The sequence below is a fragment of the Cannabis sativa genome, chromosome 9, assembly GCF_029168945.1.
Source record: "Cannabis sativa cultivar Pink pepper isolate KNU-18-1 chromosome 9, ASM2916894v1, whole genome shotgun sequence".
In the NCBI taxonomy this organism is placed as follows: domain Eukaryota; kingdom Viridiplantae; phylum Streptophyta; class Magnoliopsida; order Rosales; family Cannabaceae; genus Cannabis; species Cannabis sativa.
The window spans coordinates 32,510,458-32,522,912 of NC_083609.1; positions in this window are offsets into that span (position 1 = coordinate 32,510,458).

Here is a 12,455-nt window from a genome sequence, read left to right on the forward strand (position 1 = left end):
TTAGTGAAAATTCATAAAGTAGACATAGTCTAACTTTTAGAATTATAATTGATTAATTAAAATCAATTAAATGAGTCTTACAAGCCGTATAGTCTCAACTAGTATGGGGACCATGGGTCTATATAACCGAGCTTCCAATAAGTCAAACCGAATTTACCAAGTAAATTCCCTAACTTATTAATTCCTTATTGAATCCACTCTTAGAACTTGGAATTGCACTCTTAGTCATATAGAACGCTCTATATGTTTCCCGATATAGATACGTCATTAGTTATCCATTGTTATAATCCTAATTTGATCAATGATCCTCTATATAGATGATTTACACTGTAAAGGGATTAAATTACCGTAACACCCTACAATGTATTTTATCCTTATAACACTTAACCCTGTATAAATGATATTTCAGCTAAGTGAAATGAGTACCCCACCATTTATTTTCGTTTGGTTAAGCTCGAAGGAAATCATCCTTTACTTTCTATTCGCCAGATAGAAGCTATAGCTTCCATATTTATGTTAGCGCTCCCACTCAATTGCACTACCGTGTTCCTAAAATGTACGTATCACCCTGACCCAAAAGTAGGCTTAACTAACAAATCAAAGAACACGAATAAAACTCTTGAGATCGAACCTAATCATATCAGGATTAAGATCATTTGATCTAGGAACGACAGGTGATATTGAATTGAATAGATATTACGGTAAATTCTAATATATCTAATCAAAGTTCAATATCGGTCCCTTTCGATGTATACTCCATACATCCGATATTGGTAAACTTTGCCAATGTCCTGGAAAGGACATAACACTTTTCCAAGGTGTAAGAATACCTATCGCTGATTATACCATGTCAGTCTAACTCCAGTGTTCTGACAAATCAGGGAATAAACTTTCGAACATATAATTAAGATTATATTCCACTGTGCTGACAACACTATAATCTTTAACAAATTCATATGTTCTAGACTTAAATAGAATTCATACATTATATATATAATCATGAAATAAATCATGTGAACCATGCAACATAAAATGTTATTCACTACTACAAAAACTGGATTCAGTGACCCGTATTGAGTGACTCTAAAACTATTTAGTCACACTTCACTGCGCGTCACTAATGTGGGTGACTGGATTCCACGCTTGTCACTATAAGATTTTAGAGTCAAACATTGTCAGACTATAAAAGTAACGGCTACTCTCAAAAAGTGTCACTATATCTATATTTCTTTAATTATATAAAAAATAATAATAATTTAATAATAATAATTCATATTATTTTTATAAATATTTTTTTGGGTATAAATATGATTTATTATTTATATAAAAAAAATTATTTTTTTTAATTATTATAAATTTATAATAATAATTTAATTAATGATACAATTTAAAAATACATTAACATCAACAAAAATATAAAAATACAAAATTTGTATCAGAATGCTTTCCATAAATTAATTACTCAATTGACAAAATACAAAACTTTACTTTAAAACTAAAAACATTCACATCAATTAACAAAATACAAATAATAGAATGGAAATGAGTATGAACACAATTAGAAACAAAATAGAAAAAAAATCTAAAAAGTCAAAAAAAAAAAAGAACAGATCCAGTAATCGCCCATTGTTGTCCATATCTCCCCACTTACCATCATCTGCCACAAACCCCATACCACCATCGTCGGCCACAAACCCCATGCCACCACCTTTCGCCACAAACCCCAAACCGCTGCTGCACACCTGCACAAAGAAGAGAGAGAGAGAGAGAGAGAGAGAGAGAGAGAGAGAGAGAGAGAGAGAGAGAGAGAGAGAGAGAGAGAGAGAGAGAGAGAGAGAGAGAGAGAGAGAGAGAGAGAGAGAGAGAGAGAGAGAGAGAGAGAAAGTAATATAGAAGGTTAGGTTTAAAATGGCTAAACACATAGACAAACGAGGGAGACGATTAAGCTCATTGTGGCCTGTTTGTGCGACGAAAAAAACTAAAAAGTGATTTGCAAAGTTCCATCGTCCAATGAGGAAAACGCTTGGCTCGAGGTTCCGAATGGTGCGCCCTCCGTTGGTGAGTCTCGACTGCCATCAGTCATCGTCGTGGCTAAGAAAAGATGAAGAAAAATGTGTTTTGTGGCGGTTGTAAAGAGGAGAGCAGAAAACTTGAACCCATAAGAACCCTAGAACCCAACCCGTAAAGAAGAAAGGAAGAAGAAGATATGTGTGAAACCCTTAATTTGTGCGGCTATAATTAAGAGAGAGGAGAAAAGTTTGAAAAGTTTAATATTTTGAGAGGGCTGCCGCACAAAGGGTATTTGAAAAGTTTGACATTGGTATAAAATAATAAAATGAATTAATATTTTGAGAGGGTGCCGTGTATGTTGTTGTTTAGGTTTAGAATAATATATTTTATTATTATATTTATTTTATATTTTATTATTTAACTTTTTATATTAAATTTTAATTGATTAGAAAAGAGGTGGCGTGAATAACAAGAACCCACTATTATTAAATATATTTTTTTATTTTTTATTTACTTATTAATTATAGTTGTACTTTTTTTATAAAAAAAATTAATTTATGATATAGTGACACGCCAAATGGTTGGGGATATACTTATCCATTCGCGCCTAGCGTGTCACTATATGCCAATATTTTCTATCTATAACCTTAATAAAAATGAGAGTGTTTATAGGCTTATACTAATTGAATTACTAAAATAGCCTTTATTAATTATGAAATTACAAAAAAAAAAAAGAAAACTCCCATTTAGCAAATATATATTTATTCAATACCTTGTTTATGTCTCCAAATTAATTTTTTTTATGTATAATTTTGGTATTTATAGACTTCCACTAATTAAATTACTAAATAATTTTAATTATTGGAAAAAAAAACTCTCATTTATAGCAAATATATATTTATATATTTAATATTATTTAGGCATATTTTTTATTTATTTATTTGAAATTTTTGTCCCATTTTTTTTATATATATTTTTTAATAAGTGATGAATAGTATTAATATTTTTGAAATATTATTTTGTAAATTTCATTCTTTCTATTTTCTAAAAATTAATAATTTAATGAAATAATTTATGTAATTTTCCTACAACACTTTGTACATATAGTTTAAACTTTTATATATAAAAGTTAAATTATTGTCTTTTTTTTTTAAAAAAAAAAAATATTGGTAGAGTTCAATGTATATTCAAAGTTCATTAATTATATGTGTTTTTCTTCTTCTTCTTCCTTTTTAAAAAAATCATTTATAAGTGATGAAGTAGTGATATTTTTAAATTAATATTTTGTAATTTTAATTTTTGTTAATTAATAATTAGATGATATATATATGCATTTTTCTTGCAGTAATTTATACATATAATTTAAATTTTAACATACAAAAATTAAAATAAGTTATCGTAATTTTTCTCTTAATCTTGATTCTTTTATGAAGATTTTTCGTTTAAATTTTATGTACAATTTGGAGTATTTTACCTAATTTGATATTCTTAATTTTATTTAAGTATATTTGTTTAGTTTTATTATTTTAACAAATGTTAAGTATACTATTTTTTTTTTCTTAGACTATAAAAAAGTATATATTATTTTATAGGAAAGTACATTATCATCAAGTCTATTTTATGATCAAGTATCGAGATAACTCATTTTTTATTTATATTTAAATATATATATAACACTTGAAAAGAGCAAAACATCCAACGCTTAATCAAATTTGTATAGTAGTATATTTAATCTTATCGCTTAATAATTATTCGTTAACTAATTAGCTTAATAATTAAACCTATATAAAGATAAACTCTTTCATATTAAAATGTGTATATAGCTAATTGTAAATATGTATAATTATCTTTTAAAAAAAATTATTAATTATTATAACAAGTAATATGTCTCATTTCAAAATAATTATTTTTTAAAGAAAAATTAAAAATACCTCACGTGCGTAGCACGAGTACTCTCACTAGTATTAATAAAAATTAGGAAATTTTGGATTTTAGTCTTTAGTGACACTTCTTACTTTTAGTGACACACACTACAAGAGACTAACACTGAATTTTTAGAGTCTTATTGTGCATGTCACTAAAAATCACTCTTGACTTTTTAGTGACATGCACTTTTTTGCGTGTCACTATATAGTGTCACTAAAAGTGAAAATTGTAGTAATGATTTCTCATCTTTATTAATAAGTAAATTTGATTATATTGAAATGAGTTTTATTTAGGACACAAAACCCAACACACCATAGCAACAGTTGAGCAAGAGCTCAGCTGGATGGTCCCCATCATCAAATACATAACGAAAGGTGAGCTGCCCCAAGAAAAGGCACTATCCAGAAGGATACAATATCAAGCGCACCGTTATGTGATGATGGACAACATTCTCTATCGAAGAGGACTCAGCATGCCGTATCTAAGGTGTGTATCGGATCCTGAAGCTAAGGAAATTATGCTAGAGGTCCACGAGGGGTTCTGCGGAGACCATACAGGAGGCCCGAGTCTCTTAAAGAAAATATTGAGACAAGGGTACTTCTGGCCAACTATGAAAAAAGATTGCATAGACTACGTCCAGAAATGTGATTCGTGCCAAAGGTTCGCGAACATACCTAGAGCTCCTCCCAATGAAATTACCCTGATGACTAGTCCCTGGCCCTTTGCGGTCTGGGGAATAGATCTTATTGGGTCCCTGCCAACATGCAAGGGAGGGGTAAAGTATGCAATAGCAGCAGTAGACTACTTCACAAAGTGGACGGAGGCTGAGCCAATGAAGACTATAACTGCTAAAAAAGCACTAGACTTTGTTATCAAACACATAGTGTGTCGATATGGCTTGCCTCACAAAATAGTCTCAGACAATGGAAAGTAGTTCGACTGCGAAGAATTCACCGATTTCTGCAATCAACATGGAGTCGCTAAAAGCTTCTTCGCAATGGCAAGGCCACAAACAAATGGACAAGCAGAAGCGGTAAATAAAATCCTAAAAGTCACCCTAAAGAAAAAGCTGCTGGCCTGCAAAAACAATTGGCCCGAAGAATTACCAAGAGTGTTATGGGCCTACCGGACAACCCCAAGAACCACAATCGGCCACTTGCCATTTTCAATGGCATACGATTGTGAGGCAATGGTCCTGGTGGAAACGTTATTCCCATCCCACAGGATAACAACTTATGATCCAATGACAAACAAGGCTTTATTACAAGAAGCGTTGGATCAGATTGAGGAACTCCGGGATGAGTCTCAAATACGAATAGCGGCTTACCAAAAGAAGGTGACTAAGTACTTTAACTCCAAGGTTAAAAGTAGAAAGTTCACTATTGGAGATATGGTCCTAAGAAGAGTCTTCCCAGCGACTCAAGAACCCGGAGTGGGGGTACTTGGGCCAAATTGGGAAGGACCATATGAAATCGAGGATGAGATCGGCTCCGGGAGCTAAAAGCTAAAGAGAATGGACGGAACCATGGTGCCTAGGGCTTGGAACGCTGATCACCTCTGAAATTATTACCAATAGTAAGAAAATGTAAACTTACGCTTTGTTAAGAAAATTTGTACCAAAAAGTATATGCAACCTCCAAATTTATGAATAAAGCTGAGTGCCTCAAAAACAATATTTTCATGCCACTCAAGGGGGTAGTAAGGCATACCACACGGACAAATGTAAAACAGGCCAAAAGTTTAGCAAAGTCAAGCAAGATATGTATTTAAGCAAAATATGTATTTAAGCGTAAACGAAAAGATGTCCTGACCCAATAACAGGTCCTAAAAAAAACATTAAGGGCCTGGGAACAGGCCTTAAAATTGTCTCCCCTTAAAGATAATAACTAAAATTGTCTGAAAAAAGGGAAAAGAGGCTCTAAATAAAAAAAAAGGAAGATAGTGATAGTGATAAACTGGTTGGCTTAGTGAATGCGGGGTGGAAGACGAGGCCCCCTACGCTCCTCGAGCAAGGCATCAAGTGTCTTCTTCTTCTCCCAAAAGCGAACAAGGACTTCCTCAGGCTTAGGGTAAGTCGAGCTTGATGTTCTGGGCGTTTGTTTGCCAGGCCATAAAGACTCCATCGTCGAAGCGCTTGGTGCAATGCTTGCAGACGTTAGGGGCTAGGAGCTCATCTCTCTTAGCCTTCTTCAAGGCTTGATCTTTAAAGTCCCTCAGCTCCTTCACCTCCACGGTCAGGTTGGTCGTCGACTGCAAGTCCGCTTGGTGCAGCGCCTTCAGCTTGCCAGTCAGCTCATCCATAGCTTCCTTGGCTTCCCGCAACTCGCGCTTGGCCTTGGCCACAGCCTCGCCCTGAACCTTTAGCTCCTCCTGGTGCCTCGCCTCCGCCTGAGCTTCCCTTTGCTGGGCCTCCTCCTGGAACGCTTTCCTCTCAGCCGACAAGTCTCGCAGACTCTTCATGGCCTCGTCCATGCCCCCAAATTTGGACATGACGTACCCATGGTCTATCACGGTCTTTGAGAGGCGACCGGTCTCTGCGGTAATCTGAAAAAGAAAACAAGAATGAGACCAAATGCCTTAAGACAAAATACAAGCAAAAAGAGAGGAATGAATCACAAAAACTTACCGCAGCCATGGCAGCGCTGATATCCTAAAAATGGTAAATAGAGTTCGTGGAAGCACAGGCTGCATATCTTTTGGCTGGGAGTTGGGTCAGATGGGAGACGAACTGGCTGGTTAGCTTGGAAGCAAATGGAGCGAGAGCTAGATCGACGAAGCAGTTAAACCAATCCGTCAGGGGGTCCATGTTCAGATCACAAGCGTTCTTGAAGGCCTCCTCATGTAATGAACATTGTTGAGCTTCCCACAAGACCTTCTTCAGGGCTTCCACCTCAGCATGTCCTCGGCTGTACTCATCCATGGCGTAATCTGAAAAAGAAAACAAGAATGAGACCAAATGCCTTAAGACAAAATACAAGCAAAAAGAGAAGAATGAATCACAAAAACTTACCGCAGCCATGGCAGTGCTGATATCCCGAACCTAGTAAATAGAGTTCATGGAAGCATAGGCTGCATATCTTTTGGCCGGGAGTTGGGTCAGATGGCAGACGAACTAGTTGGTTAGCTCAGAAGCAAAGGGAGCGAGAGCCAGACTGACGAAGCTGTTGAACCAATCCGTCAAGGGGTCCATGTTCAGATCCCAGGCGTTCTTAAAGGCCTCCTCGCGTAATGAACCTTGTTGAGCTTCCTGCAAGACCTTCTTCAGGGCTTCCACCTCAACATTTCCCCGGCTGTACTAATCCATGGCGTAATTATGTTTGGCAATATGAAGTTGTTGCCTCTCCTCATTTGCGGGAACCAGAGTGAGAATAATCCCGGGGGGTACGGTGTATTCCTCTGCCTCGGGAGGAATCCCTGAGTCTGAGCTAACGGCCGGGGTTTCCTTCCTCCTGGGCCTCTTAGAAGACTCAGTCTTGACCATTTTTCCCTTGCGCTTGCGGTCAAGGGAAGGCATAATCTCGCCCTCCTCCTCCCCTTCCTCGTCGATTAAGACGATTGTGCCTAAGGGGGCATTGGAAGACGACCTCCCCGGGGTCATCATTTGGGTTGGAGCTGGAGGAAGAGAAGAGTTCGGGCTGTAGATCTCGGCGAGAGACGCAAGATGGTCGTCCATTGGTCTGGCTGCTGCAAAAGAAAAATAAACAAAATGTTAGAATAACTACAAGAAGGCATGCGCCTAACAGCAAAATAATAAAGCTAGTCCTACCCTGACTCTCTAACTCAGGCCTAGCAAAGTCTTGAACTACAATGCTAGCTTCATCATCCCCAAGAAAGCTGTCCGAGGGGAGAAACCAGCTAGAAGACAAGTACGCTGAGTGATCCAAAGGGATTGGTGTAGGAGGTCCGAGACCCATTCAGAACCGGCCTAAGAAATGAACTAAGTGGGAAAAGTAAAAAGCCTTGGCGTGATCCCCCCACCGAGTGGGGGGTATCCTAAACTTAAGAAGGCATTCGTCAAATTCTATAGGCTTATGTCGGGAATACTCTTGGACTGCAGGAACATGATAGACTCTAAAGGAGACTTACCGGACCCGGATGTGCTGGCATTGGGGGCCCCAGTGTTGGGAACCAAGACCAAGGATTTAGGCCTGACAGGCACCCGATCTATGCCCGCTTCCAGGCGAAGGGTCCTCCCAGCGGCGGCTTAGGCTTTGATGTAGGCCAACTCTTGTTCTCTCCTAAAGAGGTACTTCTGGTACCGGTCCTCTGCCGAGGCTATAATCTCTGCCCGGGGTGCTTTCTCCGCGGCTGGGTGCAAATGTTGGGGCAAAGAACCTTCGAGAGGTTGAAGTCATCCACCGACTGGCTCCTAGAGATCAGCTTAGCCTTCCGGCAGTTCTCCGTCGTGACCAAGTCCCCCACGTTGAGATTGTTCTTTTCGTAAGTGGAGAAGGTCTTGGCATGTTGGAGAAACAGTTGGGTCGGAGCCGTGCGGAGGAGAGGTGGAATCCTAACCCACTCCGTGAGGAGCTCCAGGCAGTCCATGGCCTGGAAGCCAGAGGAAAAGAAAAAACGTGGCGGTACTCTTTGACGTTCTTCTGGTGATTAAAAGGGATCGGGCCCTCATTCAAAGGATAGGCCCGGAGGGTGAAAAAACTGTCCTTAAATTTGTCCCCCTTCTTGGGGACAGAAACAAGTTCATAAAAATACAAAATTTCGGTCGGGCTAGGTGCAGCCCAGCCTCTGGCAACGTAAAAAGTAAATAAGCCTTAGAGCAGGCGGCAAGCTTGTGCGATGAGTTGATAAGGCGCGAGGCCAACAAAAACAAGAAAATTAATAAAGTAATCTTGAAGAGGGAGCATGGCCCCGGACATGAGGTGGGTTTTCCTCAAAGCTCCGCACCCCCCGTAGTTATGGTTGGGCGTCTCTTCGTCTCGAGGCAAGCGGTGCACAACCCTGGACGCAGACGGCTTGATGCCTGCCACCGTCAGAATCTTTTCGAGCTGATGAGCGCAAACCAAAGTAGAATGGAGCTCATCTGCCTCCCAGTCGTTGGCCCGAGAAGTATAGTTTTCTTGGGCAACCGGTCCTTTCATGACCTCCTCCAGAGTAGCCAGGGTGGCAGCCCCTTTCTTAGAAGGTTTAGTGCCGGAGGCAGGAGTAGACATTTTTCTGTAAAAGGAAGAAATCCAGCAGTTAGGCCCCAAACCAAACCCTAATGTTTAAAAAGGGAATGGGGGTCCCCCTAACCGCTGGAAAGAGGCCCCCTCCGGATGCTTGCCAAATGAGGAAACCCCAAAGATTTTCCTTGACAAGCATCAGGTGCAAAAATCCCAAAGGCTGCGACAGTGGAGGAAAAAGAAAAAAAAGGGAAAGAAGAGAAATGCCAAGGAAACACGAATCACCCTATGCCCTAAAGGCGTTATTGCAACAGAAGAGACAATTCTAAAAGAAAAAGCAGTAAAAAGAAACAGACAGGGCATAAATAAGAGAGAGTCTACGTATTGCACAACAAATTCAGGCAAGATTATTTCCCAGAAATTCAACATTCAACTGAGATACTCTAAACATGCAATACAAACAAACAATAGACAAGTATAAAGTATCCTGAACACTTACATGAAGTTTGAAGGCTGGGGGTCGGTGTTGATCGTCGATACAACGAAGACTGGCAACGGCGAAGGAAAAGGAGCAGATAATCTATGGTGTCTGGAATTTTTCCTCTCTGTGAAAGCTTTGAGAAAATTTGGCAAAATAGCGAAAGTAACCAAATGAAATGAGAAGGCTGGCTTTTATAGGACAAAACGGGTGTGAAGCAGCTGTGATCAGGCGTCATCATACGGTGAGAATAGCAATCGATTCGCATTCTACAGATCCAACAGTTGGGACAAGCGTTCATCAAGGCGGTTGGAAATGCTTGAGTACTCGACTGACACCCATTTAATGCACCGGATCATTAAATGGATAGGAAACAAATCGTTGCCTGCAAAAAGTAAAAACTGCAATGATGATGGTCGTAAATGCACCCCCACGCGCCTAAAGCACGTATCAGGAAGTTAATAAGACAGCCGGAGGTACTTAAGCATGCCTCGTTTATTTCCCACCAAACAAGGCTTGGGAGGTAAATGTTGCCCTTAATTTTGTCTAAAATACGTGGACCAACGCGACTGCGACACGTGGATTTGAGGAGTAAGGTTTTGAGATAATTCAAGTAAGCCTTTTTTAATCAAGATGATCAGCAAGAAACATACCTCCTGAAGAAGGTATGAGGGATCCATGTACTCCTAGAGGGCAAAGCTATAGCAAAGCATTTTCGGGAGGTATCAAACCCCATCAGAACAGTCACCTCGCATTTAATGCCGCATGGGAGAAGACGTATTGGAAATGCCATAAGTATTAAGTCTGACGGCGTAACCCCCCTTTGCAGCTATTACACTATGATTAATGAGCCTAGTGACGGCTACTTTATGAGGAATCACACCTGTCAAGAAGGGATAATGGATTACATCCACCTAACCCCTAAAAAAACCTAGGGCATAGACCATGCATTTCCTATGTTACACTCGTTGGGAATGTGTACCTCTACTGAAAAATACAAAAAGACATGTAGCTCGGTTCGAGGGATCACCCCACAAAAATACTATAAATACCCCCGAAACACATTAAGGTAGGGGTCGAGAATTCTGGGTTTCATAAGAACCATAGAGAGAAGAGCTACAAAGAACATTCTCTGTAATAAATACTCTCATAAATAAAAAAAAAAAACTCGTGGACTAAGGCTCATTAATGCCCAACCACGTAAAAATCTCGTGCGTTAATCTTTCTACAGCTCTCTTATATATTATTAAATTCGTTGCCGAAAACCTCGGTCAACAATAACTTTCTTAATTAGAAAATCAATAATTAGTTTATAAAATATCTATATAGTTATTCTCTAAGTAGACTATTTTATATTTTTCGATGTATTTAATTAAATAGAATATTAATATTTAAGTTGATTTTATTCAAGACAATTAAATATTAGATATTTTTCAAGAAATTTAATTAAATCGAAAAATTATATCTATGTTAAAAATTAATTTATTAATTAATTTTAGATCAACAAAAATTATAATATTTTTTTTAAGATTTATTTTATTTTATTTTAATGTAAAATTCGAATATGTATTTTAATAAATATAATAATTTCAAATTTATAAATATATATGAAAAATTAAATTTGAGTTGAAAATTAATTTTAAATTAATTTAGGCAAACTTAAATTAAGTAATTTTCATAATATTTATTAAAGAACATTAATACAAAGGATGGAAAATAAATTTTATTATTTTTATATCTACCTAAGGTATATTTTTATAAATATTAAACTAAATTTATTTTTAGATTTTTTTTTAAATTATTAATTTTAATTAAATACATATATGAATATTAAAATCAATAGATTAAAATAGATATCAAATGAAAATATAATTTGAAAATAATGAGCTTTAGTTTAAGGATATTCCATCTCCATTGTTAGTTCTATATGGTTCTTGTTTTAATGAGATTCATCCCTAATAGATATTCATTCATTAGCAATTTAATACCGTAGAATCTCGAAAGATATGTATTATTATAAATCTTTTATTCTGAGTAAGGATCACACTAATAGTGAAAGCTCACAGTAGGGTTTACAAAGTATGAAATAATAGTAGAATCTCATAAAATAAGAATGACCTTGACTCTCACCTAAATAGGACAATGTCAGATTCTAATTTTGATCGAATAAAAGGTTGCAAAAATAGTATCCATTTTAAATGAGCAAATAACTGATATATATATATATATATTTGACTCTCGCCTTAATGGGACACACATATGATCTAGTTGAAAATCTTTTAAAATATTTGAGATATGTTTGTTTTGTATTTTTACTTGTCTAATGTTTACAAATTTCTAAAAATTTTGAATAAATTTATATTGAACCTAAATTATTTTCTATTATTGATTATATTGTATAAATTTTGAATCTTCATTGTTGGTCTAGCTTAGTTTGTTATTTTTAATGAGACAATCCCCAATAGATTGCCATCCGTTAAACAACATAATAGTGTTAGATCTCGTAAGATAAGTATTTTGTAAATGAAACATCTAGTTGAATCATCCCTAAAGATGACAACTTAGACTAGTATTTATAATACTAAAACAATGAAGAATTTTATAAAAATAAGAATGTAATGACCGCATGGATAGATCATGGGAGTTACCAGATAACTAAGGATTAAACTATTAATTTATGATTATCTCATCGTAGAAATTAGGGCTTATTGCCAGAAATAGGCCTTAGAAAAGTATTTTCTCAATTACAGAAATATATTTAAATGTTAGGTGCATTATTTATGTTATATGTAAAATTTTATAATTTTCATGGCTTGTGCCTAGTAATAGCAGAATGCGATGATTTGGCTAATAGAGTTACTTAGATATGTTTGAATATCTTAGAATTAGCGGGGCTACATAGTTAGATATTTGGAATGTCA